General features: G+C 40.7%; 1 pseudogene; it reads left to right on the plus strand.

Moving 5' to 3' along the window:
* The first annotated feature begins 14214 nt into the window (after positions 1 to 14214).
* On the plus strand, positions 14215 to 18089 carry LOC118707897 (annotated as a pseudogene).
* Positions 18090 to 23915: the final 5826 nt, after the last annotated feature.

A 23915-nucleotide genomic window follows, 5' to 3' on the forward strand; every position in this document is an offset into this window, starting at 1 on the left:
TACTTTTATCTTGGGTCTTTCTGGCTCTAATTAGATTTTTGTTATTTATTCCCCTGGCTTCATTTGTCCTTAGGTTTGGCTGGCACAAATGGCATTAACTGGGTCTCTGCCCTCTATCTCCCTGAGCAGGGTGATTTAAAGCTATACAGTCTCTGGTTAGGGAGGAGAGGTATAAATCATTTGCTTTCAAGTGTCCTTAGTTAGAGAAGATAACATTTTGTGATTCACTAGCTGACTGAAAGTTCTTCAAATTGTTTGGCCTTGTTTAATTATTTAGTATCAGTTTCCCCATTCTACTTTTCCAGGAATTTCCTTAGTTATTACTATCCTGCCTCACCCAGTCTGTGCTTTGGAAGGCCACATAGGGCTGCAGTGAAATGGATACCAGCAGGTAACTGAGAGAGAGTGGCTATGACCCATACTAAAAGCTGTTCCCATCCCCACCAGTAGCCAGTCCCTTCTTTTGAGTGTTGGTGGTGTTTGAGGGAAGTGAGGAGTTATGAATCTGTTAGCACTGGACATCAGAATAGCTTCCTCTTGATTATCTGTAATGAATCAAAGGTGTCACTGAGTTATGGCATGCAGTTTAGATTCCATTTACACTGCTGAAAACTATGCATTGTGAAGCTGTTCAATCACATTCTCTCTTGTACGGATAAGGAGTTATTAATTTTCTTATCCTGTCTGGTACTCACACACTGGATGTACTACTTCGGCCATATAGAAAGCATCTTTGAGAGACAGGTATTTCCTTCTTCTGATAGAAGCTGACACTCTATTTTGTCTTTAAAAATTATTTTCCTGGTGAGTAGTTCTTAAGAGTATGATGTGAAATGAAGCCAGGCAGCAGCAAGACTGGCAGCCCAGATATCTGTGGAGAATTAACTTGTCAAAATACAATCCAATTATTAGGCACACTCCTTTGTTTCCCTCCTTTGTCTTTAAGTCATTACAAATTTAGACCAAATCAAGAAACATGAAAGGGAGATGACGGGTGATAGGAAGCTAAGTTAGGAAAGGAAAAAGTCTATCTTACCCATTGATAAACATTTGAAACTCTATTTTTTTTTTTTTTCAATAGCTAAAATAAAACAATCACTTTTATTTTGGATGCATGTTCTGTGTAAGAACAAAATAAAATAATAAAAAAATGTAGAAAACATATGACACTCAGCTAGAGTATAGTCTTTGTTCTTTGGGTCGTTTTGACAACACACAATGGGAGGAATATTTCCTGAATTTAAAAGTTATAACTGCCTAGCTGGCATGGCTCTGTGATTGAGCATTGACCTATGCACCAGGAGATCATGATTTGATTCCTGGTAAGGGCACATGCCTGGGTGGGGTGTGCAGGAGGCATCCGGTCAATGATCCTCTCTCATCATTGATGTTTCTATCTCTCTCCCTCTTCTTTCCTCTCTGAAATCAATAAAAATATACTTGTAAAATTATAACTGACTATGTTCATATGATTATATCTTCAAATAAACAATTACTTGATTCAATTTGATTTCTGTGACCTTAAGAACTTTTTCATCAGCTTTTAGATGTTTATTCTTGTAAGTCAAACGTCATTTATTCTTTATATATTCCTATCAATATATTCCGCTAAAATTTTTATTGAGGTATAATCTATATATATAAAAGCCTAAGTGACTGAACAACCAAATGACTGGTCGACTGGTTTCTATGATGCACACTGACCACCAGGGGGCAGATGTTCAATGCAGGAGCTGCCCCCTGGTGGTCAGTGCACTCCCACAGCCAACCTCTCTTAACCAGCTACACTCCCCGCCCCCATCATTGGCCCTGATCATTGGCCAGACCAAGAGACCCCACCTGTGCACAAATTCATGCACTGGGCTTCTAGTTGACATATAAAGAAACTCTTTAACTCTTGCTGCAAGTGTATATTGGTCATACCTGGGCCCTGCCTCCAACCTCCTGATGGAATCTCAGAGCTCAGCCAAACCAAGCTGCCCCTCTCCATAGCATGTGTGTGTTTTCTAGCTCTGGGCTGGCATCCAGCTCACTGTCTGGGCCCCTGGTAAATGCACTGGGCCAGGGGGACTTGTGCTCAGCAATGTCACCACAGAATGTGAACGCCTGTGATTTCCCAAGCTAGAAACCAATCATGTCACTAAATTCCCTGGAGAAAAATCACATTTACTCAACCACATGTCTTCCATCTGACAAAATATATATCACCAACTTCATCTAATTACTTAAACATGAATCACTTGTTGAACTTGAATAATTTAAAACCAGCCCTAACAAAAGGATACCATTCTCCAATAAGGTTATTGTTAGTATTATATAAACAGAAGGGGGAAATGGAATATGCTGCAATCATGGAGAACATCACAACCACATAGTTTTAGAAATTGTGTCTGGGGGGTTGGTTTTGGTTTTGGTTTTCAAACCCTTTGGTATTTAAACACCTTGTCCAAAATTCAAGTCCCTTTTCTACTTCCTAGAGGCATGAACATATACTTCCTCTGCCTTGCTTCCCAGGAATGAGAAAACTGGTCAGCATCTAAACAAAATATAAAATAATAAGGTTTCAGATAAAAGAATAGCATGAACCATCCTGATTGCGTTGAAGATGTCAACTGTGAAGGTGCTAACAGGAGGCAAAAGCACAGGAGAGTCCCCCCTCCTTGCAAAGGTGCCTGCAGAAGCCACGTGTCCCAGCCTGGGCCTCTCAGTTCCGCCAAAAACAAACAACAAAGATTCTTCTGCATTGCAAGGTTGACAGGCAAGTGAGCTCCAGGAAAGAAGGCTTCCTCCTGTGATCCTGTTTTTGCTCACTCTTCTTCTCAAACAGGAAGCAAAAAGTTCCAGCACATCCCTTCCAGGAAGAGCATTCTCCTTCCTGCTCCCAGCTCCAGCCCCTGAGTATCACCTCATTTTATCACCATCTGTTTGGACAAAATGTATTCCTCTGCTATGTGGCAGGATCTTTCCCCAGGCACTGCAGATGAATACCTGAGATTTCTCTGTGCCCATAGGTTCTCTCGGAGGAGACTGAGAAAAGAGCCTTGTTCAGATTTGGGAGAGCTGTCCCCTTTTGCCCACCTGGGAGACTGATGACCTGTTCATAGCTGAAATATGAGAGGAGCATTTTTCATTATGGAACAAGCAGCTGACATTGCGCTACTGCTGTTTGCACAGGGAAATAAGAAGGTAGCAGAAGAGACTGTCACATCAGATACAATCCTGCTCTTGCTTTTATCTCTTGGCAAAAATGTCCTGCTGAAAGCCCTCTCCGTGCTGCTTTAGAAACTCTGAATAATGGCATATCTGGGAATTCTGGTACCATTTTCTGTGGTTGAATCCAGTTTGTATTATCTTTCAATCTATTCACACTGACTTTGTGTGCCACTTCCCTCCTGCAAAGTGTTCCAAAACTTGTATTTATTTCTCTCATTTCTAAAACCCAGTTTGAATGTCTTTGTAGGAGCTTTAGGATTTGGAGTCTGGCTGAAGCAAAATGAAACTGCACCATGCTGGCTAGAGTTCAGCATTTAACATTTTAGAAAAAAAAGTCTTTAGAGAGAGCACAGCTGAAAATGACAGGAATCTACATTCATATGACCAGAGTGGGCCAGAGGGCCAGGACGTCCCCCGTGTGCTGACTGGGCCTCAAAAGAAATACTGACGATCCACAGGAACGCAGGCAGGGGCCCCAGAGAGAAAAGCTTTCTGAGAGCTACTGTTCCAGAATTTTTCACCGGTGTAGAAAGGGACAAGAGAAGCTGATCACCAACAGGGACATTGCTACAGCGAACCCAGCTTCAGGAGGCTACTTCCAGTGGTCTCTGCTGCTCCTTGTGGCCTGGAGCACATGCAGGGTGGTGGGAGGGAGCATGAAGATGGCTCCAGCCCAGTTCCAGCCTGCAGTGCTGGAACAGAACAAGCAATAGACGTCTAGGTTCTTAGAAATGAAAATGGTGCCTATGTGGTCCACACCAGTGAAACACCAGGACGCCTGGCACACATAACAAAGCAATGGAACAGTGAAGGGCACTCCATCCAGGTGTCCCAGCTGCTGTAGGCTGCCTGTTTGCCTGCTGCCTGTCCACCACTGGGCAGGTGGTGAGCTCTCAGCTCTGAGAAGGCTAATGAGGAGTGGGCCTCCCTGCTGCTGTGCTGCCGCACAGGCCTGTAGCTGGCACACTGAGGAAGGGCACAAAGGCTACAGGCTGATGACACCGGTAACATTCAGCTATCACACACGTCTGCAGGGAGCAGGTGAGGCAGAGCAAACATAGCCTAGCAACAGAGCAAAACACAGGGGCTGCCAGGGGAGGATGCCCGGCTCCCCAGTGGGGATGATACAGGACAGTTGCCTCCTTTCAGTAGGCAAGGACATTGTTACCGATGTGCTCAAGAAGAGGTTTGACAGTTCCTGGCAAGTAACTAAATATTAAAGAAAGAGGATTTAAATATCAATTATTTTAAAAGGTAACATTGGCTGACCTCTTAGGAAGGAATTGAGATGAGATAGGAAGATGCCCACCTATTTAAGAGAATGTGCTGGGAAATATTTCAAAGAACTGTTGTTGTGTTTTTGTTTCCAGTAATAACAGCTCCAACAAAAGCAATGTAGACCATGAATAGAACTAATCATTGTGTGTAGTAATCCAGCCGCAGGAGAATGTTGAAAGCTCATAGTCCCTTTTTCTTTTTATTTCTTTGTGTGTGTGTGTGTGTGTGTGTGTGTGTGTGTGTGCAATTTAAATTTTCCTATAAAAGAGAAAGAACAGGGATTGTGGCAAAAACTGTTTTTCTCTCCTCTTTTTACAAACATTTACTCCATAATTAGAATGTTTGATCCATGCTAATGAAGTTATACGGATGCAGGGATGCTTGAAATTCACAGCTAATTCATAAATATTATCTTGCCAAGAATTTCAGCCTCTCCCCCGGTAGAACTTTCTATATAGACCACTGGAAGTAAGCAACACCTGTTTGAGGTTTGGATGGGTTAACGTCTTGGTGCCTAATTTCTGCTGAACTGATGCAGAGGGAAATTCAGCAGGGTCAAGGCTGGCGGCAGGCTCAGCTGTGGATTGTTCTGGTTGTTGAAGTGTATGCTGGGCCTAACTAGAAGCTGAGGCCTAGCGCCAGTTGCTGGGAAACCTGGGAGTGTGGAGCTGTAGGCAAGTCTAGAGAGGTCAGCAATATTCTAATTAAACACCTATTCCCAAAGGAGGTTGTAATCAAAGGGGAAATAGGGCAGTGGCCTTAAGAGTTCTGACATAAGGCTCAGTGTGCACAGGTGTATTGACCATGTTTTCTAATTTATTCTTAATGCTCTGCCAGTTGGGGCCTTCCTAGAGATAGCAAACAATGTCCCGGCAAGCACACATTTGCTTTATAAACTATGCAATCCAGAGTCCATATCCTCAACTACCTCTTTCATCAAATTCTCACCAGTACAATTCACCAAGCCAGTGCACCCTCTTCCCTAAATCACTCAGGGTCAAGTTCAAAATAACTAGGGACCACCCTATAGCTCAGAATCCACCAACATTATTCAGACTATTCAAAGCTAAATTCACTCTATGTATCTACCCTGCCTTGCCCCCTTTGCTTAAGAAAACCCTAATGAAGGCTTTGGATCATGATTTTTTCCTCTTCTCCTGTATCCTGATGTGCCCTGGTGCTTTCCCCGGTAGCCATGCATGGCTTGGTGTGAGTCTTGATTCTAGGAATCTGTGTGTATAAATATATTTATTCATGCCACTCATTTCCATGTCTGCTGTCTTATTATACCTGGTTAATACAAATCCTAGTATATGTTTAACACAACAGGGTTACTGACCCTATGAGACTGAGTGGTGGCTCATGACTTGCCCATTCCTTAGCATTGTCTGTAGAGAGGGTTAGGTTTACAGACCCTTGAGCTGCAGCTCCAACCATAAGGGGTGGGGGACTGGGACAACCAAGAATATGAATGCAATTCTATTGCAGAGGGTCCGATATCAGAGCTAACAAACACAGGACTTAGAAAATCTAGCTATGGGCAGTACAACTGGTAGAGCCAGGGTAAGAAGAGAGCTCTCACTCTAAACTGTACTTACTTTTTGATAATTCTAATTCTGGAAATTAGTTATCACAAAATAACAAGATATTCACAAATATCCTTGGAAATCTTTTTATATTGTACCTTATTTATATATATATAAAAAAAGCAATCATCCTAAATAGAAAGGTTTAAGTATTAACGATACTATCATATGATGGATCACTTAGCAGTCATCTGGCATAGTGTTTTGTGGCATGTGAAATAATAAGATATCATTAATTTTAAAAATAAGTTAAAAAAACAGCATCTACACTAATAAAAGGGAAGATGTAAATTGACCATACCTTCATGATGCTCACCATTCAATCAGGTGTAAGTATGTAAAATAACCCAACAAAGATGGCAGGTTAATTTGCATGCACAAGCTCCAAGATGCCAGGGGAAAAGGCACAGACCTCCTGCACAGCACAGCTACTCTAGGCCTCTGGGCAGCATGGGAAGGCAGAAAAGCGGCTCCAGGCAGAGGGAAGGCACAAAGGTGGCTCTGGGCCGGAGCAAAGGTGGTGCCAGCAGCCAGGGGAAGGAAGACCCATTCTTGCACGAATTTTTGTGCATGGGGCCTCTGGTTATGATATAAATAAAATAGACATTGACATGTACGTAGAGATTAAAAACGGATTTTCTCTGGGTCATGCCATTACATTTGTTGTATGTGCTTGTTTACTTTTCTGCATTTTTCAAATTCTATACAGTGAACATGTATTAATGATTTGATTTGGTGATTCTCTGGCATAGAGGCTGGGTTGAGCCCAGAGCAGGATGGAGAAACCCTGAGTAGCAGGATGGAGAAACCCAGAGATTCCTGTAGAAGGCTTTGTAAGTAGTCAGGGTTCAATCAGCCCCAGGCAGTTTGACCTCAGCACAAAGGATTGCAGACGTTTATTTCCAAGCCCCCAACTGCTAGTGTATCTGAGTTTCTGATACTGAGTGCCCTGGCTCTGAGATGCAGCCTGGTGTCTCCAGGTGACAGGAGGCTCCCCAGCCATAGGAGTGTTATTAGACCTGGGCAGGATGGTGATGCTGTGGTGATGCTCCAGTTGGTGTAGAGAACTCATAATTAGCAACAGCAGGAACCTGAAAGAGAAAGGAAGAGAAATAACCTGCCAGCAAAAGTGAAGAATAATTTCCCCATGAGATCATCAATCCCTTAATAACCAAGGGATGATAGTAATTACATTAAATACACATAAGAAGAATGAATGCAAAGACTATGACCACAATACAATAATGTGCCAAAAGAATAAACATAAGAGCATGTAATAGTTCATCCCTCTATAAGGGAAGGAAATCAATATTGATCAATTCATTTCAGGACTGCTATTTTTATTAAGAAGCCATTATTTCTTAAAGTAAGGATAAGGATAGCAGCACCTGTCACTTTTCAATCCCTCAGGGACGCTCAGAGGAAAAACAAAATCTGGGAAACTCACGTGCACGTGCATTTGAAATAAATGTTCAGAAAATACTTGTTGCATATAATTAAAATCAGGTAGAGTTTTTATAATTAAAAAAAAATTATAATTAAAATGCGCATCCCCCAAATTTTAAGCCTGCAATATTCACAAAGAAACCTCCTTCTGACAAATAACCTGTGACAATTTCATAATAGAGGGTTCAGAAACCTCATTAGACCACACGCGTGGTGCAGCTGAAGCACTCAACGGTTTCCGAGGGTTTGTCAAAATCTAATTAGGCAAACCACAGGCATCTGCAAACGCGGCGCTTCTGCTCCAGACGGCTGGACTCTCAGGGTGCCCCAGAGCTCTCACGGGGTCGGTTTGCTCTCAGTGTCAGTGACTGGAACACTCACCTAGGATGGTCTTTTTGCTCCTGCAGGAGAAAGTATTGCCCAACGCGTGTATTCACTGATATGTAACTCCCAAGTTTGGTTATATCCCTACGGGTGCTACCAATTGTCGATGGGAGTCGAGACACTTTTTGACCTACAAAACGGGTCCATGGTCCTGGGCTCTTGAAAGAGATGTCTATAGGATTGGCTTCAGGTCCCAAGCAGATAATACCTCTGTTCCCCATGGAGCTAATCTCACTGCTCCACCCCATGCATGCTCCTTTGTGGAAGCAGCGAGTTGGCCACTCTAAAAGCAGCAGTAGTGAGCCCTTCAGTGGATGTTAAATCTGCAAGCTGGTGAAGAAAATGGTGACGGGAGAAGGCAGATGAGATCTGGACAGTATCTTGGAAAGAAAAATGTCCTGTCAAGGAAACCATTGGGATGTGCTATAGTGGGGAAAACACAGGCTTTAGAATCTGGCAGATCTGAGCCTGGGCTCTGGATGTACCATCTATATCGTTGTGATCTTTAATGTGCTTTTTAGTTTTCTAAGCATTCGTTTCTCTTCCACTGCACTTCTGTGTCCTGGGGGTCTGGATTTCTGGTCGGTGGGGGTCCCACTGTCCCTCAGGAGTCCTGCTTCAACCCAAACTTCTTTCGCTTCAGCTTCTCTCTGCTAACCATGGGACAGGGTCCTCATCTTTCATCCTGCACAGCACAGCACACACAAGAGGATGTGAACTTCATAGGCACAAAGTGTGTAAAAAGGAAACTTTACTCCTTTATAACTCACTTAGTTCTCGAGCTTCTATTTCTGCTGAAGGCAGAGAACTTGTTATTGCCAATTGAATTATAAACTATGTTACTAAGTATAATAGTTCTTGCTCTATTTTGGGTAAATAGTTCAGGATGTTTTCCTTTCCCTTCTCATTACCTCTCCCCATGGGTAATCTAAGAATCAACTAGGCATCAGTAGAAGGGAGCATCTATCTCTCTTTACTTGGTTTAGTGCAATGTTGTCTCTACTGCTGATTTTCATTGAATTCAACCATGCTCATCTACTGCTGAATGCCCCATGTTCCTGTAGTGCTTTGGTCGTTAGATCTACTGAGGACACCTGGTGTTCTCTTAGCCCTGAGTAACCACAAGGCCTTTTCAAGGCCCCCTACCCATCAATCCTTTCCTGGCCTTCTCCAGGGCTTGGAATGCTTTTAGATGGGCATCCCCTAACAGCTTCTGACAAACAACCTCTTCTCTAAAATCTCAATGGCTTACGATAATTTAGGTTCATTCCCACATTACAATCCGCTGTGGCTTTGCTCAGTGACCTGTTATTATAGGGATCCAGGTAGAAACAGAAGCTCCTATGGTAGGGGTGTCGAACTCAATCAGAGAAGGGGCCAAAATCTAAAATCCAGCCTAAATCGCGGGCCGAATGGTTTACTGAACAGTCATAAACTGTCATTGTGATGGAAACGCAGCGGAGTGCAGTGATGACAGCGCGGTGCGGGCCACATTGCAAGGCCTGGCACGATGGATTTGGCCCGCGGGCCTTGTGTTTGACACATGTGTCCTATGGGAACAAATATTTGGAACAAATAATACAGTCTACTGCGCTCACTCACCACTCAGGAGTTGGGAGAGACTTGGAGCAGAAAATAGGTAAATGTTCAGTTTCTCTCTGCTAAAAACACCCTGCTCCCATTTCTACAAGACACCTCCCATTTTTTGGTAGGCTGATAAATGGGTGGTCCTTTACTTCCAGACCAGCTGCCCAGCTGATTTCTCGGGCTCTACCTCTGTGCCCATCTCCACCTTAGAGGGTTGGCCATTCTCTTTTCCCATGGAGCTTAGCCCAGGGCTTTCAGAGAGTAGGGACCTTCCTTGGACACACACAAACATATGTGCTGGGGTCATAATTCCTCTAGAACTTTTCCCTTCATCAACTTCTTAAACTTGTGTTCTTTTGGGTGAGAACCCTGGGAAGATATCATCACGGGTTTTGTCCCACTCATCCCAGCCTTTGGGGTTCATAAACCCTTCTCTACCTCTCAAAACCTAACTCTTGCAATAGAAATCATCAGCTTTCAGCATATTGGTTGCCAGTGTTTAAAAAAACTATATTCAAACATTCAGTTGACATTTTTGTTCTTGCTGTGTCTGCCCTTCCCTGAAGCAATGGGGATCACTGATGTAATGGGTAGAGGGTCTATACAACAGAAGATGATGTGGGGAAAACAGTTCAGATTTTTTAAAAATATATATTTTATTGATTTTTTTACATAGAGGAAGAGAGAGGGATAGAGAGTTAGAAACACTGATGAGAGAGAAACATCAATCAGCTGCCTTCTGCACACTCTCTACTGGGTATGTGCCCACAACCAAGGTACATGTCCTTGACTGGAATCGAACCTGGGACCCTTGAGTCCGAAGGCCGACACTCCATCTACTGAGCCAAACAGTGGATATGGCAACAGTTCAGATTTTTTCAGAATTTTATCCTGCCACACTTTTGATCAGACTTTATTGAAAAATAAAAGAAAAGAATGAAATTAAGAGAATAACTTATACCAGACTCTATCTTCCTCTGCCCTCACTGCCCAGTCATAGTTTCCCTGCCTCTCCTCACCACCTGAAGTGTCCCACACAAGTGCTCACTTCATCACAATATCAGATTGCTCCTGGCACCAGAGATGAGAATTTTATCTTTTCCTTTAATCCTGTGTTTACTTCTCCAATCCACATTTTCCACCCTGGGATGGGGTAGGCCCCTTCCAGGGTGAATGACTGCAAGACCATCAATTCTGTTAAGTGAAAACCCTTCAGTGCTCCCCCTCCCCAACTCCTCACACCAGTTTGTTCGGCTCCTATGGTGCTAACGACACAGTCACACTAATCTAATAGAAGGACTGGGTTCAAAGTCTGGGTTGTTAAGTTTTAAGTAAGTAGCAACACTTAAAAGACATCTACACCCCAGTCGACTTTGGCTGCACAAGGCTCAGACTAGTTTCTTTTAAATTTTGCTCCATTAGCATTTCAATAAACCTCAGTATCTAGCCTCACCTAGAGGTGTTTTGTTACTATTTTTTAAAGCTTCATAACCACCTCTGGACCAAGTCCATGTACTGTGACCCCAGCCATTTATTTTCCCTCACCTGCTGAACTCATCCAAAAGGTCTTGTCTTCTTAAAAATTATGTTGTAGGTGTGATGCTTTCGTGGCTGTTTTCAGTGTACTGTGTGTGATGACCCCTTTGTAAGTGTCCTCATCTATAAACACTGACATTTGTAAAGACCCCTAACTATTCTTCATAAAACCATGGTAGAGAACATTTTTTTCTCTCTTCTGAGAAAAGGAAAAAAAAAAAAAAAAAAGGCAACTAAGAAATAATTAGTGGGAAATTAGCCAAGCAAGTGACCTCTGGGGCTAAGCATAATTTTTCTGTCCTCATGGGTTTCCAACAGCAATTGAATAAGAATTATCCTAATTATCATTCTGGAGAGGCCATAGCCCTTGGATGAAGAATCAGAAGATAACATCTGATGCCTGGACTGCTACTGCATGCAACTTCCCTGGAAGCTAACAACAGATGAGATGGTTTTTGACTCCTACCCAAGGGTTTCATGAGGAATAATCAATTACCTTTACACTAGTAACGGGGTGATGGCACTGGCGTGCTCAGCCACCAGTGGTTGACCCTCAACATATATACCCATTCCTCTTCCTATATACCCATTTTACAGGGTTATGTGAGCCTTCACAAGTGAGATGTAACTCACCTATAATTTTTTACAGATTCATGTCAGAGTACTTTTATTCTACTCAAATCCAATGAAAGGGACAAAGAAATATCATTCATTGTTAGCTTATTTTATTACATCTTAGAAAGACTTCTTTTTGGAACACCAATAACTGGTTTTGAATACGCCTGCTCTACTGGACCGTATAGAGGAAATTAATGTCAAGTATGACAGCCAATCCCTGGGCCATTTCCGTTTTTAATATTCTCCAAGTGTAATCATTTTTCAAGATTCTATTCATAAAGAAGATTTTAGAGTGCTGATGCCCATGTAATTCTTATAGACTAGTAGTCTTTAAAGTGTCACTCAGCAGTCTCTCATCTGTTCCTGTAGCTTTCTTGTAACACAGGTAGAAGTATTCTTCCTGTCACCCAGCTAGGCCACACTGAGCTGATTCACAGACACTGTAAGGTTTAATGAAGGGCCACAACATCAACTAGAACTCAGCTCTTTGAATTATAGTCCAATTACTTAATCATGCGTGCTGAAAAGAGCATCGGATTTGGTGTCAGATTTTCTTTAGACCTGGATTTACACATGTGACTGCTTATTTCACTGGGTGGTTGTACACTAAGTGAGCACATGCGTGTAATAATGTCACACAAATGTGGATTCGTATTCACTTGTGAATATAGATAGTCTGGTCACATGGAGGGCATGAAAAACTTCCTTCCACATGGGAGATGATGTCATGGTTTTAGTGTGGTGCCTTAACTCCAGTGGTTCCCAGCTGGGAGGGGCGATTTCTGATGGCAGTTCTGATTGTCATAAATGGAGGGGACTAGTGAGTAAAGGCTGGCATGACACTGAACATTCTGCAATTCACAGGACAGCCCCACAACAAAGAATTTTCCAGCCTTTAAGTCAATAGCCAATGTTGAGAACTCTTGCTATAGAGTAGGACTTCTTAACCTGACATTAGTAGATTCACAGATAAGCTGTGAGGATCTCAGAACCCACCCTGGTTTACTTGGGGAAAGTGAGCCTATTTCTGGGAATGGTTCAAGACTTGTCAGTCAATAGGTTTTCATAGTGGTCTGTAATTTCAACACGGCCGTCATCCTTGCTCTGGCTGCGCTTTAACATCCAGAGAAACTGCTGCTTTCACAAAGTCTTGAGTCTTCAAATCTTTTGGGGGAGCAGAAATGACATATCACATAAATAAATAAATAATAATGTTGTTTTGCCCTCAACTAAGTAATGAAAGAGACAAAGAAAGATGCACTGGTAGATCTAGTAGATGATGGGCCACCATTGCTGGGACCAGGCAGAACGTGGGTAGTGCTGGGAGGAGAACATCATTTTCTTCTGTGTGCTTCACAATTCCATGAGAAGTTTACTTATGTTGCCTCACTAGAGCTTATTCTATGCCCACAGTATAAATTATTCACCTCAGATCCAGGTCTGAGTGTCTTCCTAGAAGAATTTGGAAACTCTAGTGGAATCTGATTGTCACATTCAGACATCCTGGCTGTGACCACCAGCACATGTTACCATACTGTGAAAAATTCAACCCCTGGCTAGAGCAATGATTCATGACTGAATTATAACCATTGGCATGAGCCTGATGAAGCTATAAACCCTCTTCTCAGAAAATTTCTCATGTGCCTCAAACACACCTGATATTGACTTTTCAAAATTACAAGGGTTCTATTCCCTTTGATTCACAAATGATGACATCTTGATTGGAGCACATACACACTTCTCTGTCCCTGTGCCCTGTAATATTTATTCCATAAGGTCTTGAATCAACGTTAGTCCTCCTCTAGTTTAACTTTCTAAATTACTCTCCTCAATTTTTTGGCAGTCATGGGAAATAAGATAGAGGAGATAGTTGAGACCGACTTTCAGACAGAATATTTTATTTTAATGGCTATGAACTGCTAAATTGTAATACATTTTTCTTCTCTAATCTCTATGCATTGAACATGTCCAAAATACAAATAGTTATTGCTGGTGTTATTGCCCAGTTCATATTGTTTCCAGCGGAGCATGAATTCTGCGGGAGAAAATAACTGTTCGTCTTTCTCTATATCTTGACCATTACTCAAAAAAAATCCTGGAGGTAGATTATAATCCTTACCTTCTATTTCCTTCTGGATTATTTTGCTGTAAATCCAAACCTCATTTCCAGGACAGAAATTAGGTCTACTGCAAATCAGACAGTTATAAAACTTTTTTTTTAAAAGACAGTCTTAATATGAAGGTGATTTTTTAAGAAAAAATAAAAAAGCTAACCATACCCTCATAAGGAAAATGGAAAAAATAGAGGAGCACTGATGTGTTATAGAATTTATCACCTGTGGCTCACATGGTCCAATCCTAGCATAGCTGAAAGTAATCGCATTGTTTTATCACTACTCTGCTGCCTGTATGGTCTCAGCCCAGCTCCTAATTCAAGTGCCTGTGTTACAAAAGCTATTGTGAGTGGCCATTGGCTCAGGAGGGAGCAGTTAGGAAGCTGAGCCCTCTCCCTTTCTCTGAGTGAGCACTTCAGGGCAGGGCTTTGGCTCATTAGCGGTAACGGAGTATGGCTCAAGCCACACAGTCCCCCTGTAAGTGTAAACTGAAGAAACTTATTTCTCCAGAGGTTTCAGTACAGCACCTATCTTTGGAGCCAAACTCATTCACAGACTCAGAAAGGAAAGCAAGTCATCTTCCATTAGTATGAGTCGGTAATCCAGGTAAAAATAAGGTCTCCCAATAGCATGAGAAATGTGGCTACAGCCTGAAGTGTAGCATTAGTTGTCTTTTACAGCCTAACTTCTTCAGATTGATGGTTTTAAACTTTGCTGAAGACTCAGACAAAGACAGTTAAAGGAGCAGACAGAGAACTGGCATTCTGAAAATTTCCAAAGTATCAGAGCATTTGCAATAAACCTTCTGGAAGCAGGGAAAACAGTCTGATCATGAACTATGTGGAACAGAATAAGATTATTTATGTTTTAACTAGAGGTCTGGTGCATGAAATCCATGCATGGGTAGGGTCCCTAGGCCTGGCCAGCCATCAGGACCAATCTGTGGGGCAACCATTGGGATGATGGGAAGGGGGGAGCTTGCACCCACCTTGGCTGGCCTGGGGCCTGCGGGCTGGGGGCAGCTCCAGCATTGGGCATCTGCCCCTTGGTGGTCAGTGTATGTCACAGCAACTGTCGTTCCGCCAGTTGTTCCTTCATTCAGTAGATTTGAATATTAGGCTTTTATTATATAGAATATATAATAAGTATAAAGTATTGCCTTTCTGAGATGAGTGTTAGTGTACCTATGATTAAGTGTACATGTTCTGAACGCAGACCTGTGGGGTTTGAATTCTGGGTCTTTTACCTCTGGATGTATGATGTAGAGCAAATTACTCCTCTCTGACTAGTGTTTTCATCTGTGCACTGGGTTGTACTCAATATCTGTGTTATTCTAATTGTTGAAACTTAAATAATATATATAAAGTATTAGAACCTATGAACAGTGCTGGAAACAATCACTCAATCACCAAGTATTTACTGTGCGACAATTATGGGCCAGGTGCTGTTCTTGGCACTCGGGCAACAGCAATAGACAAAAATTACAAACACAAACACATCCTGAAAATTCACAGAGGTTATATTTCGCAGAAAACACTCAATAATTAGTGCTGTGAAAAGTCTAATTGACTGTTTTCATCACAAATGGAACATGCATTGCAGAAAGCCCAAATCCTGTTTATCCAGGCACATTGCTCAGAGAACACTGCCACCACAGGAGAATTTTCCTGGTTTTTTAATGAACGCTTCTCTTCCTTGGTATTTCTTTCTTTTCTTTTTTTTCTTTTTTTAATACATTTTATTGATTTTGTACAGAGAGGAAGGGAGAGAGATAGAGAGTTAGAAATATCGATGAGAGTCATCAATCAGCTGCCTCTTGCACACGCCCTACTGGGGATATGCCTGCAACCAAGGTACATGCCCTTGACCAGAATCGAACCCGGGACCCTTCAGTCCCCAAGCCAACGCTCTATCCATTGAGCCAAACCGGTCTTGGCTCTTCCTTTGTATTTCTAATAATTGCTTAAAATATGGCCTCACCTGTGGCCAAGGAGCTGAGATTGTGCACAGAGCTTCTCAGCCATCCCTCTCAGCACAGAGCCCGGCTGCTCGGGGCAGGGAGGCCTTGCCAGCATGGCGATCTGCTCTGATTACTGTCGTTGTAGCAGGTACAAGTTTTTGGCTTCAGTGTGACACTTGAGCCCATCTGTCTTGATAGCCACAGCCCCTGTTGACCTTTAGCTTGTCCTCACCCCCTACTTAGTGTGTGGAAGCTGTGAATAAAGGCATTGTTGGTGCTTCTGTCTGTCTGGCTTGGAGCATGCTGGCTGGTGCGGGCTCAGCCCATTGTCTGTATCCACCAAATCACAGAGGTGAGAGGTGTTGGTTAAAGAGACCCAACACTTGAGACATCGCCATCACTCGTCCCCTGGGTGATGGACCTAGCAAAGTTGCTGACCTCTCTTTCAGTACGTTTCCTTTCACCACAGTTAATCTTTTCCACATTTAAGATTGCATGTACAACTCTGCAAATTAGCAGAGGCTTATAAACTCAGGATTTGAAAGAAACTGAGCTGATCTAAGATGAATTGATGGACAAGTAAGGGCTTAACTAAAAACTTAGAACATATTCCACAGCCCTGGAGGAATATTTCTGCTTGCCATCAGGTAAAGAACTGTTAAACAAAGATGATAGATGATAGATAGATAGATAGATAGATAGATAAAAAGATGTAGATGTATTTATATCTTGTATAAAATATAGTTTTAAGCCACCTGTAAAGTATAGCAATATTATATTATAGTATATATTATATTCCATTATATCTGCATCTATACACATATATACATTATATATATATATAGTCCCAAAAATGTATAAACACAGTATTTAGTAATTACATTTCATTCTCATAATTGAACCATCAGCTGTTATAAAGTACGTATACATTTTTTTGGGACACCCTGTGTGTGTGTGTGTGTGTGTGTGTGTGTGTGTGTGTGTATCATGTAAATTACTGAAATGATGCACAACTTTGCTACATGAGCTCAATCTATACTAATACGAGCTTGCTTTTAAAAAACAAAATATATGTGGCTAACTTTTGAGGGTGATGTATTCATGGTAACTTGGAAATGAGATAAAAATAAATAAAATTGCAGATTTGTAGAGCTGAGATACAAATCAAATCATTATCAGGAGAGCGGAGTGGTAGCCAGTCTGGTTAGGTTTTACACACCTAAAGAGAAGGTCAAGATGCAGCGTTTACAAGCTAAGAGGTAGCCCCAGCCAGACTGATTCCCCACAAGAAGCCCAGATAATTCAGGCCAAGATGAGAATAGTCCGGGATGTCAAAAAAAGAAAAGAGAAGGTCTCCAGGAAGCATGAGCATGAGATTAGGAATTGTTGGCACCTGTATAATTTAGGGAAAATCATTCCTTGTATCATCACTGAAAACACCCACAAACAAATAGGACAAGAGACTTCTTTTGTGATTTTTAAATTACAGATTTAAAAATCTTTGTATTAATCCTTCACCTTTGCCTGAGGTAAGCTGGGGATGTTCAAAGGATGTTTGGCTCAACATATTAAAGAAAGAGCCCCAATACATTCACGACAAACATGTTGAAGTCCCGCGTTCTGACTTGGAACCACAGGTGAGGCCAGTGCTTCTGGACTGGTTTTAGAGGTATGTGAAGTATGCGCACTTCAAAGGCAAACATTTTATCCCCTGCAAGATTTTCTGCTGAGTTTAGGTTGGCACAAAGAGATGTAAATAAACACGTTTCAACCCATTGAAATGACCTCCTGATTTATTGCTTCCAAACTTGAGGAAATCTATGCTCCTAAACTCCAAGAGTTTGCTTATGTCACAGATGGTGCTTCCAGGGAAGAGGTTATGCTTAGGATGAACTCAGTAAAGGCCTTAAAATAGGGACTTTGTCCTGTAACAGTCCTCTCTTGGCTAACTCTCTTCCTCCAAGCTGATGCTCCTAAAGATGCCCCTAAGGTTCTTCCGCCTCAGTATTCATTTGAGTTCCAGGGCAGAATACTGGCTGTGATTGCCTGGGGCAATGTTTCCTCATTGAGGTCCCTTAAGAAAGCCTCAGGTTTGGAACAGGACAGCATTTCTGAATGTATAGATTGGATGGTGTAGTAAAAAGTATATCATCCGATGAGTCCAGGGAAGCTGAAGATTTTTAAGATTTCTATGGAAGACTGACACAGTATCCAGATTCATACAAATGATCTGGCTCTGCTGGGTGGAGTAAATTACATAAGTACCTTCAGGAGGGGGGCACAGTTGTCACCAGTGTGCAATGGAGCATTATGACACCACCAAAGGACGCTGAAAAGCCACTAGGGAACACTGAGGACATTCACTAGGCATTCAAGTAGTCACCGAGTATTGGATAGAATTTCCTAAAAATGAACTACTGAAGTTTTACAGGAAGATAATGCTGGCTGTCCTAGCCAATTCAGAAATCCCACTGCCATTCTTTGATTAAAAAAAAAAAATTGGCACTATGGAGTGATTTATTTCATTCCTATGTGAGCTGCTTAAAGAAACCGCAGGACTTGTTTACAGAGATAAATTCATTCCCAAGGTGACTAGATAGAAGCCAGCCGTGATTTACACCATATATATTTTTTTAATCTGGTGTTACAACATCTGGATAAACCAGAAATTTTATCATTTAAGTTTCAGACTAGATAAGTGCTACTTTAAAGGGTGCATTAAGTGATATAGTACTTTGAAACTAGCTTTTAGATTCTCAAAATTCATATCCTCTTGCTTAGTGCAATTTGGTTCTTGAAAATAAAATTTAAACTTGTTTACAACGGTTTCGTTTTGTAATAAAGTGGCTAATTTATCTGCAGCTGCAGTAGCAAGCTATTTTAAAACTTGAATTTTCACAAATGGTGAACTTTAATCTGTTTTTCAACTAGTTTATTTGCCTTGCCATACATAACTTTTTAACCAGGAAGACTTAGGAAAACATGGTGTTCAAACTGTACTCTAAACAGTGGAAATACTAAAAAAAAAATTATAAACAGGATAAAGGCAGTGGCTCTTACGTGGGGCTTTGACATATAGGCTGCTTTATAATCATTTTTGTGCATTATGATTTGGTGAAAAATCTTGAGTACCCTTTCAAAATATTTATGTAAGAAAGTCATTTCATTGCCCTAAGGTAGCCCTAAGAATTTTTTTTAAATTTAGTGTGACTAAAGCTTTATTTTTTTTGCAACATTTTAAAAAAATTCTTTATTGATTATGGTATTGCATATGTGTCCTTATTCCCCCATTACCCCTCCTCATACATGCCTTTACCCCCTGTTGTCTGTGTCCATTGGTTAGGCTTATATGCATGCATATAAGTCCTTTGGTTGATCTCTTCCCCTTACCCCCACTCTCCCATACATTCCCTGAGGTTTGACGTTTTGATCAATGTTTCTCTGTCTCTGAATTTGTTGTTAAGCTCCTTTTAAAATTTTCTACATGAGTTCAGGATATTATCAAAGTGACAAAGCTTTAACACCTGACCTAAGCTTCTAATAAGGTGGAAAAGTATTAAATATATACTAACTCCCAGCAATCTATTTTAAAAAATGTAAACTTCACATAGCTTCCTCTAGCCCTGGCTGGTGTTTGTCAGTGGTTAGAGTGCCAGCTCTCAGGTTCGAATCCAGGTCAAAGGTACTTATTTGGGTTGCAGGTTAATTTCCCACCCCGTAGGGAAGGGAGGCAACCAGTCCATGTGTGTCTCTCTCATCAATGTTTCTCTTTCTCTCCCCCTCTCTTCCATGCTCTCTGAAAAGCAATTGAAAAAATATCCTCAGGAGGAGAAGATTAACAACAAAAAGAGCTTGCTCTATATAGACTAGCTAATTCTACATACATATATATTTTGTTTAAAAGAGAAAATTTCAGCCTCAGAAGTGGATTTCATTAGAAAACAAATCATACTAGATTGTTAGCTTATTCTCTTACTAAACATGACATGAAGTCTTCTGAATAGTTTTTGTTTTTAAATTGTTTCAGTATTTTAGCTGAAAACACCACTAAATGTGGACATATGTGTTATATATAAATTTTATCTTTTAATACTGTTTATATTTAACCTATTGTTTAAAAATGAATGTTAAAGAATTTTAACTAAATGCTGAAAAGTATTGCCATTGCTTGAATGGGAAACGATCAGTTTGTTTCAGATTCAGAAATTATTCACATGCTCCAAAATTATGTTAGAAAATATTCATCATTGGCCCTGGCTGATGTGGCTCAGTTGATTGAAGAGTCATCCCATACACTGAAAGGTTGCAGGTTCGATTCCCTGTCAGGGCACATGCTTAGGTTTCAGGTTCAGTCTCCAGTCAGGTCTCATTTTGGAGGCAACTGATCGGTGTTTCTCTCTCTCCCTCTCCCGTCCACTCTTTCTCAAATCAATTTTAAAAACTCTTTAAAAATTAAAATATCCAACTTTGTTTTCAGTTAAAATATATTTTCACATTGTCTTTGTTTGCTGAATGGGTAAAATAAAAATTAAAATAAAAACATTGTGTCATTTAGATTTGGTTTATACAGAGACCAAAAAACTCATATGACTTCTTTTGGTTCCATTACAAAATGCCAAAAATCCACAAAGCCTGTTATAATGAAAAGAGTCAAGATGTAAAATGGACTTCCTTGGTCTTCATTTGCAGTATCATTGGTTAATTGTAAAGGTGGGGGGTGGGGATGATGTAATCCACAAACTGGGTCAGAAATCCCCAAAGAGCTGAGTTGAATATTTGCAAGATTCAAGACTCCAAAGTTAGAAACTGTGTAAGAGCTAGAAGAAAATGTAGAATTATCTTTGTAAAAGCAGAAAAGTGCTTTTGAAGTTTGGCTTACCCCTCCTCTGAATATTGTTCTTATGAAAAAAAAAGTAGACACTATAACCTTAGTTATAACTTTAATTATAACTCAACTTGAAATGCTACTACAATTACCTGTATGGGTAATCTGCTTGGAATAGATATTCAGAAAGGGCTCAATTTTTTTCTGGCTTTTATTTCTATTATAGTTGCTAAGATAAGTGTTAAAAATTATAATTTTTCATATTAATTGGTTTCAAAGTCTTCTTAAATAAAGGTAACCTAGCAGCTGAGTTAAAATATTATAGTCTCACCTGGCCAGTGTGTCTCAGAAGTTAGAGCATCAGGTACTGAAGGTCATGGGTTCTATTCCCAGTCAAGAGTACATACTGGAGTTGCAGATTCTATGGCCAGCTCTGGTTGGGGCATGTGAGGAAGCAGACAATTGATCTCTCTCTCTCTCTCTCTCTCTCTCTCTCTCTCTTCCTCTTCTTCCCCTTTCAATCTCTCTAAAAATTGATGGAAAAAAAATCAATGGGTGAGAATTAACAACAATAACAAAAATTAAAGTCTGAAAGGAAAAGTAAACATAATACTTCCTCCAAGAAAATAGCATTTTTCTAAGTACAGAGACATTAATGTTGTTTGCCTTTTATGTATTGTTTTCCTTATTCTCAAAGTGATGTCACATGATAGAATTATTAAAATGAAGGTTAAAAAGAGCCACGAAAGACAATTGAACTAAGAGTTGTGCCAGACAATTCAGGTAAACGATCATTTCTGCAAGAGATATGGAGTGTTATAAAATATTTCTTTTATATATTTTTGGCTCTCTGTTTTCATTCCCATTGCCTAAAATGAATTATAACAACCCACAGTCACTTGTTTATGGTTCATCATGGATTTGTAGATGTGGGAGTCTCTTTAGACATCAGTTAGTCCTGCTTTCTCACTTTACCTGAGAAGTGAGAGAGATTGGGAAAGCAGAAACACTTGTCTGAAACCACACAGGTAGAAACCCCCTGACTCAGCCCAATGTTTTCCCAAACCCACCCAATACACACACTTACACTGACTCTTCTAGCTACCAAACACGCCTTGTCCAATAGACCAGAGAGGAGATATTGGTTGTACCTGGCCTTCCCATTGCACCTCTTTTCTCAAATGCTCAGCTCTAACTCTCCTATCTGTCCCTATCTAGCATTAGGAAAATGAAAACAACAGAGTATACCTTTGTGAATTAGTACTTGTAAATGACACAGGTACTGGAACGTCTATCAAAATATCCCCCAAAGATCTTCACCCCAGTGGCCATCTTTCACGCATTACCAGAAGTAGAAACAAATTTCTGGCCTGAAAATTTTGTGGGAAAAATGTGTGAGTGAGGGCTGCAGGTAGGGGGAAGGAGGGACTACAGGCAGGAGGAATCCTTGAGGGCATGAAAATGTTCCGTATCTTAGTTGTGTTGGTGGTTTCTAAGATGTATATAATTGTCAAAACTCACAGAATGGTACATTTTAAATGGATTCTGTTTTTATACATAAATATTTTCTCCATGAAAGTGAGTTTAAGAAAACTATGTCAGGAATCCTATGATAAAAATGTCTAAAACATTATTTCTCTTGATATCTAATGAATAAAAAAGACTCTATTCTTGTTTTATAAGATTATCATAAGGTACTTTTAAGAAAGCAAAACTAAGATTTCTGAGTATCAACACAATTTGAAATACAAGATTATGTAAAAAAGGTGAATTTCTTCTCTTCCTTGCCTAGGATAGGACTGGAAACTGAACTCCTTGGATGTAAGAAGGAAGAAGCCCTATCTTTTTACCTCTTTGCTGACCGGGGTGTCCACCTCAGTTTACAGGCAAAGGAGAAATACCTTTTAAAAGCTGACTACTTTCTTTACTTACTTTCCATTTGACCTAATATCTAAAAATATACAGCTATGCAATAGGCTCCCTTTCTCCATCACAGCAGATAATAAATCTACAATTCTGGTCAACTCTCTTAAGTCTGCCAATTAACTTCTATCTTTAAGCAGGCCATTTCACATTGCCTCTGCCAGAGTCTCCAGGGAGAATGTCTAAATGCAGTGCCCTATTTTCATGCAACTTAATGCTCTTAAACTTGATACTATCACTTGGATCTTGAATGAGGGCTGGTGGAGGAGGCCCAGAGTCAGAGCAGCTGAAAAGGCCTAAATACTTCTGTAATGCCAAGGGAAGTAGATGGTGCGATCTCTGCCCTGTGACACAAAAGAAAGAATTAGAGGTTTAGTGCATTAACTGGGTGAAATGTTGCACAGCATATTGTTAAGTAAGGCCAATTAGGCCCTTTGCCAACGAAGTTGAATCTTTAAATAACAGGGCAGAATGCGCTCTGGGGAAGATGCTGTCTACATGCAGAAATAGCCTTGGGATGGGCAAGGAAGAGGGTCTCGCTCACCTGACACATTCCTGAGAGCCCCCACACCTCATGTTCTGGCTTCCTCAGCTCTTCTGTTGGCCAGAGAGGCCTTGCCTTCTGTCCTTGCTCACTTCCTTTTCTTTTTCCTCTAGAGCAGTGATTCTCAACCCTTCTAATGCCGCAACCCTTTATTACAGTTCCTCATGTTGTGGTGACCCCCAACCATAAAATTATTTTTGTTGCTACTTCATGACTGTAATTTTGCTCCTGTTATGAATCATAACGTAAATATCTGTGTTTTCCTATGGTCTTAGGCGACCCTGCTAGTGGTTCTTACAGGTTGAGACCCACAGGTTGAAAACCGCTGCTGTAGAGCCTAAGAACATTGGAAAACACAGATATTTACATTATGATTCATGACAGTAGCAAAATTACAGTCATGAAGTAGCAACGAAAATAATTTTATGGTTGGGGTCACCACAACATGAGGAACTATATTAAAGGATCTCGGCATTAGAAAGTTTGAGAACCACTGCTATAGAAGCTTACCTATTTGTAAATGTGACCCATGAGAATTCAGGATGATAAGTAATTTAATGATCAAAAATTAGGAAAACAAGCTAGATATTTCCCTCTCGGAAGTCCTTCCTCTAAGGTTATTAATTCTTTGTAGAATGGTTCTATCTTCTCCTTTGATCTGGTATCTTTTTGATGGAGCCTGAAAGAAACTGCATGGCTTTGGAGTCAAAAGACCTGGTTCCAAGAAAAAGTACACTGTACTAGGGGGGTGATGGAAGAAAAGAGGTTTTCTGCTTTGCTTTTAATAATAAGATTGTGTGTTCTTAACCTACATTGTATAAAAACAGGACTTTGAAGTACAAGTTTGGTTTTTAAGCAACCATTCATTTCAAACTAGACAATAACGGCTGTTTATAATTCA

Source organism: Pipistrellus kuhlii, unplaced genomic scaffold (genome assembly GCF_014108245.1).
Source record: "Pipistrellus kuhlii isolate mPipKuh1 unplaced genomic scaffold, mPipKuh1.p scaffold_m20_p_6, whole genome shotgun sequence".
NCBI lineage: Eukaryota > Metazoa > Chordata > Mammalia > Chiroptera > Vespertilionidae > Pipistrellus > Pipistrellus kuhlii.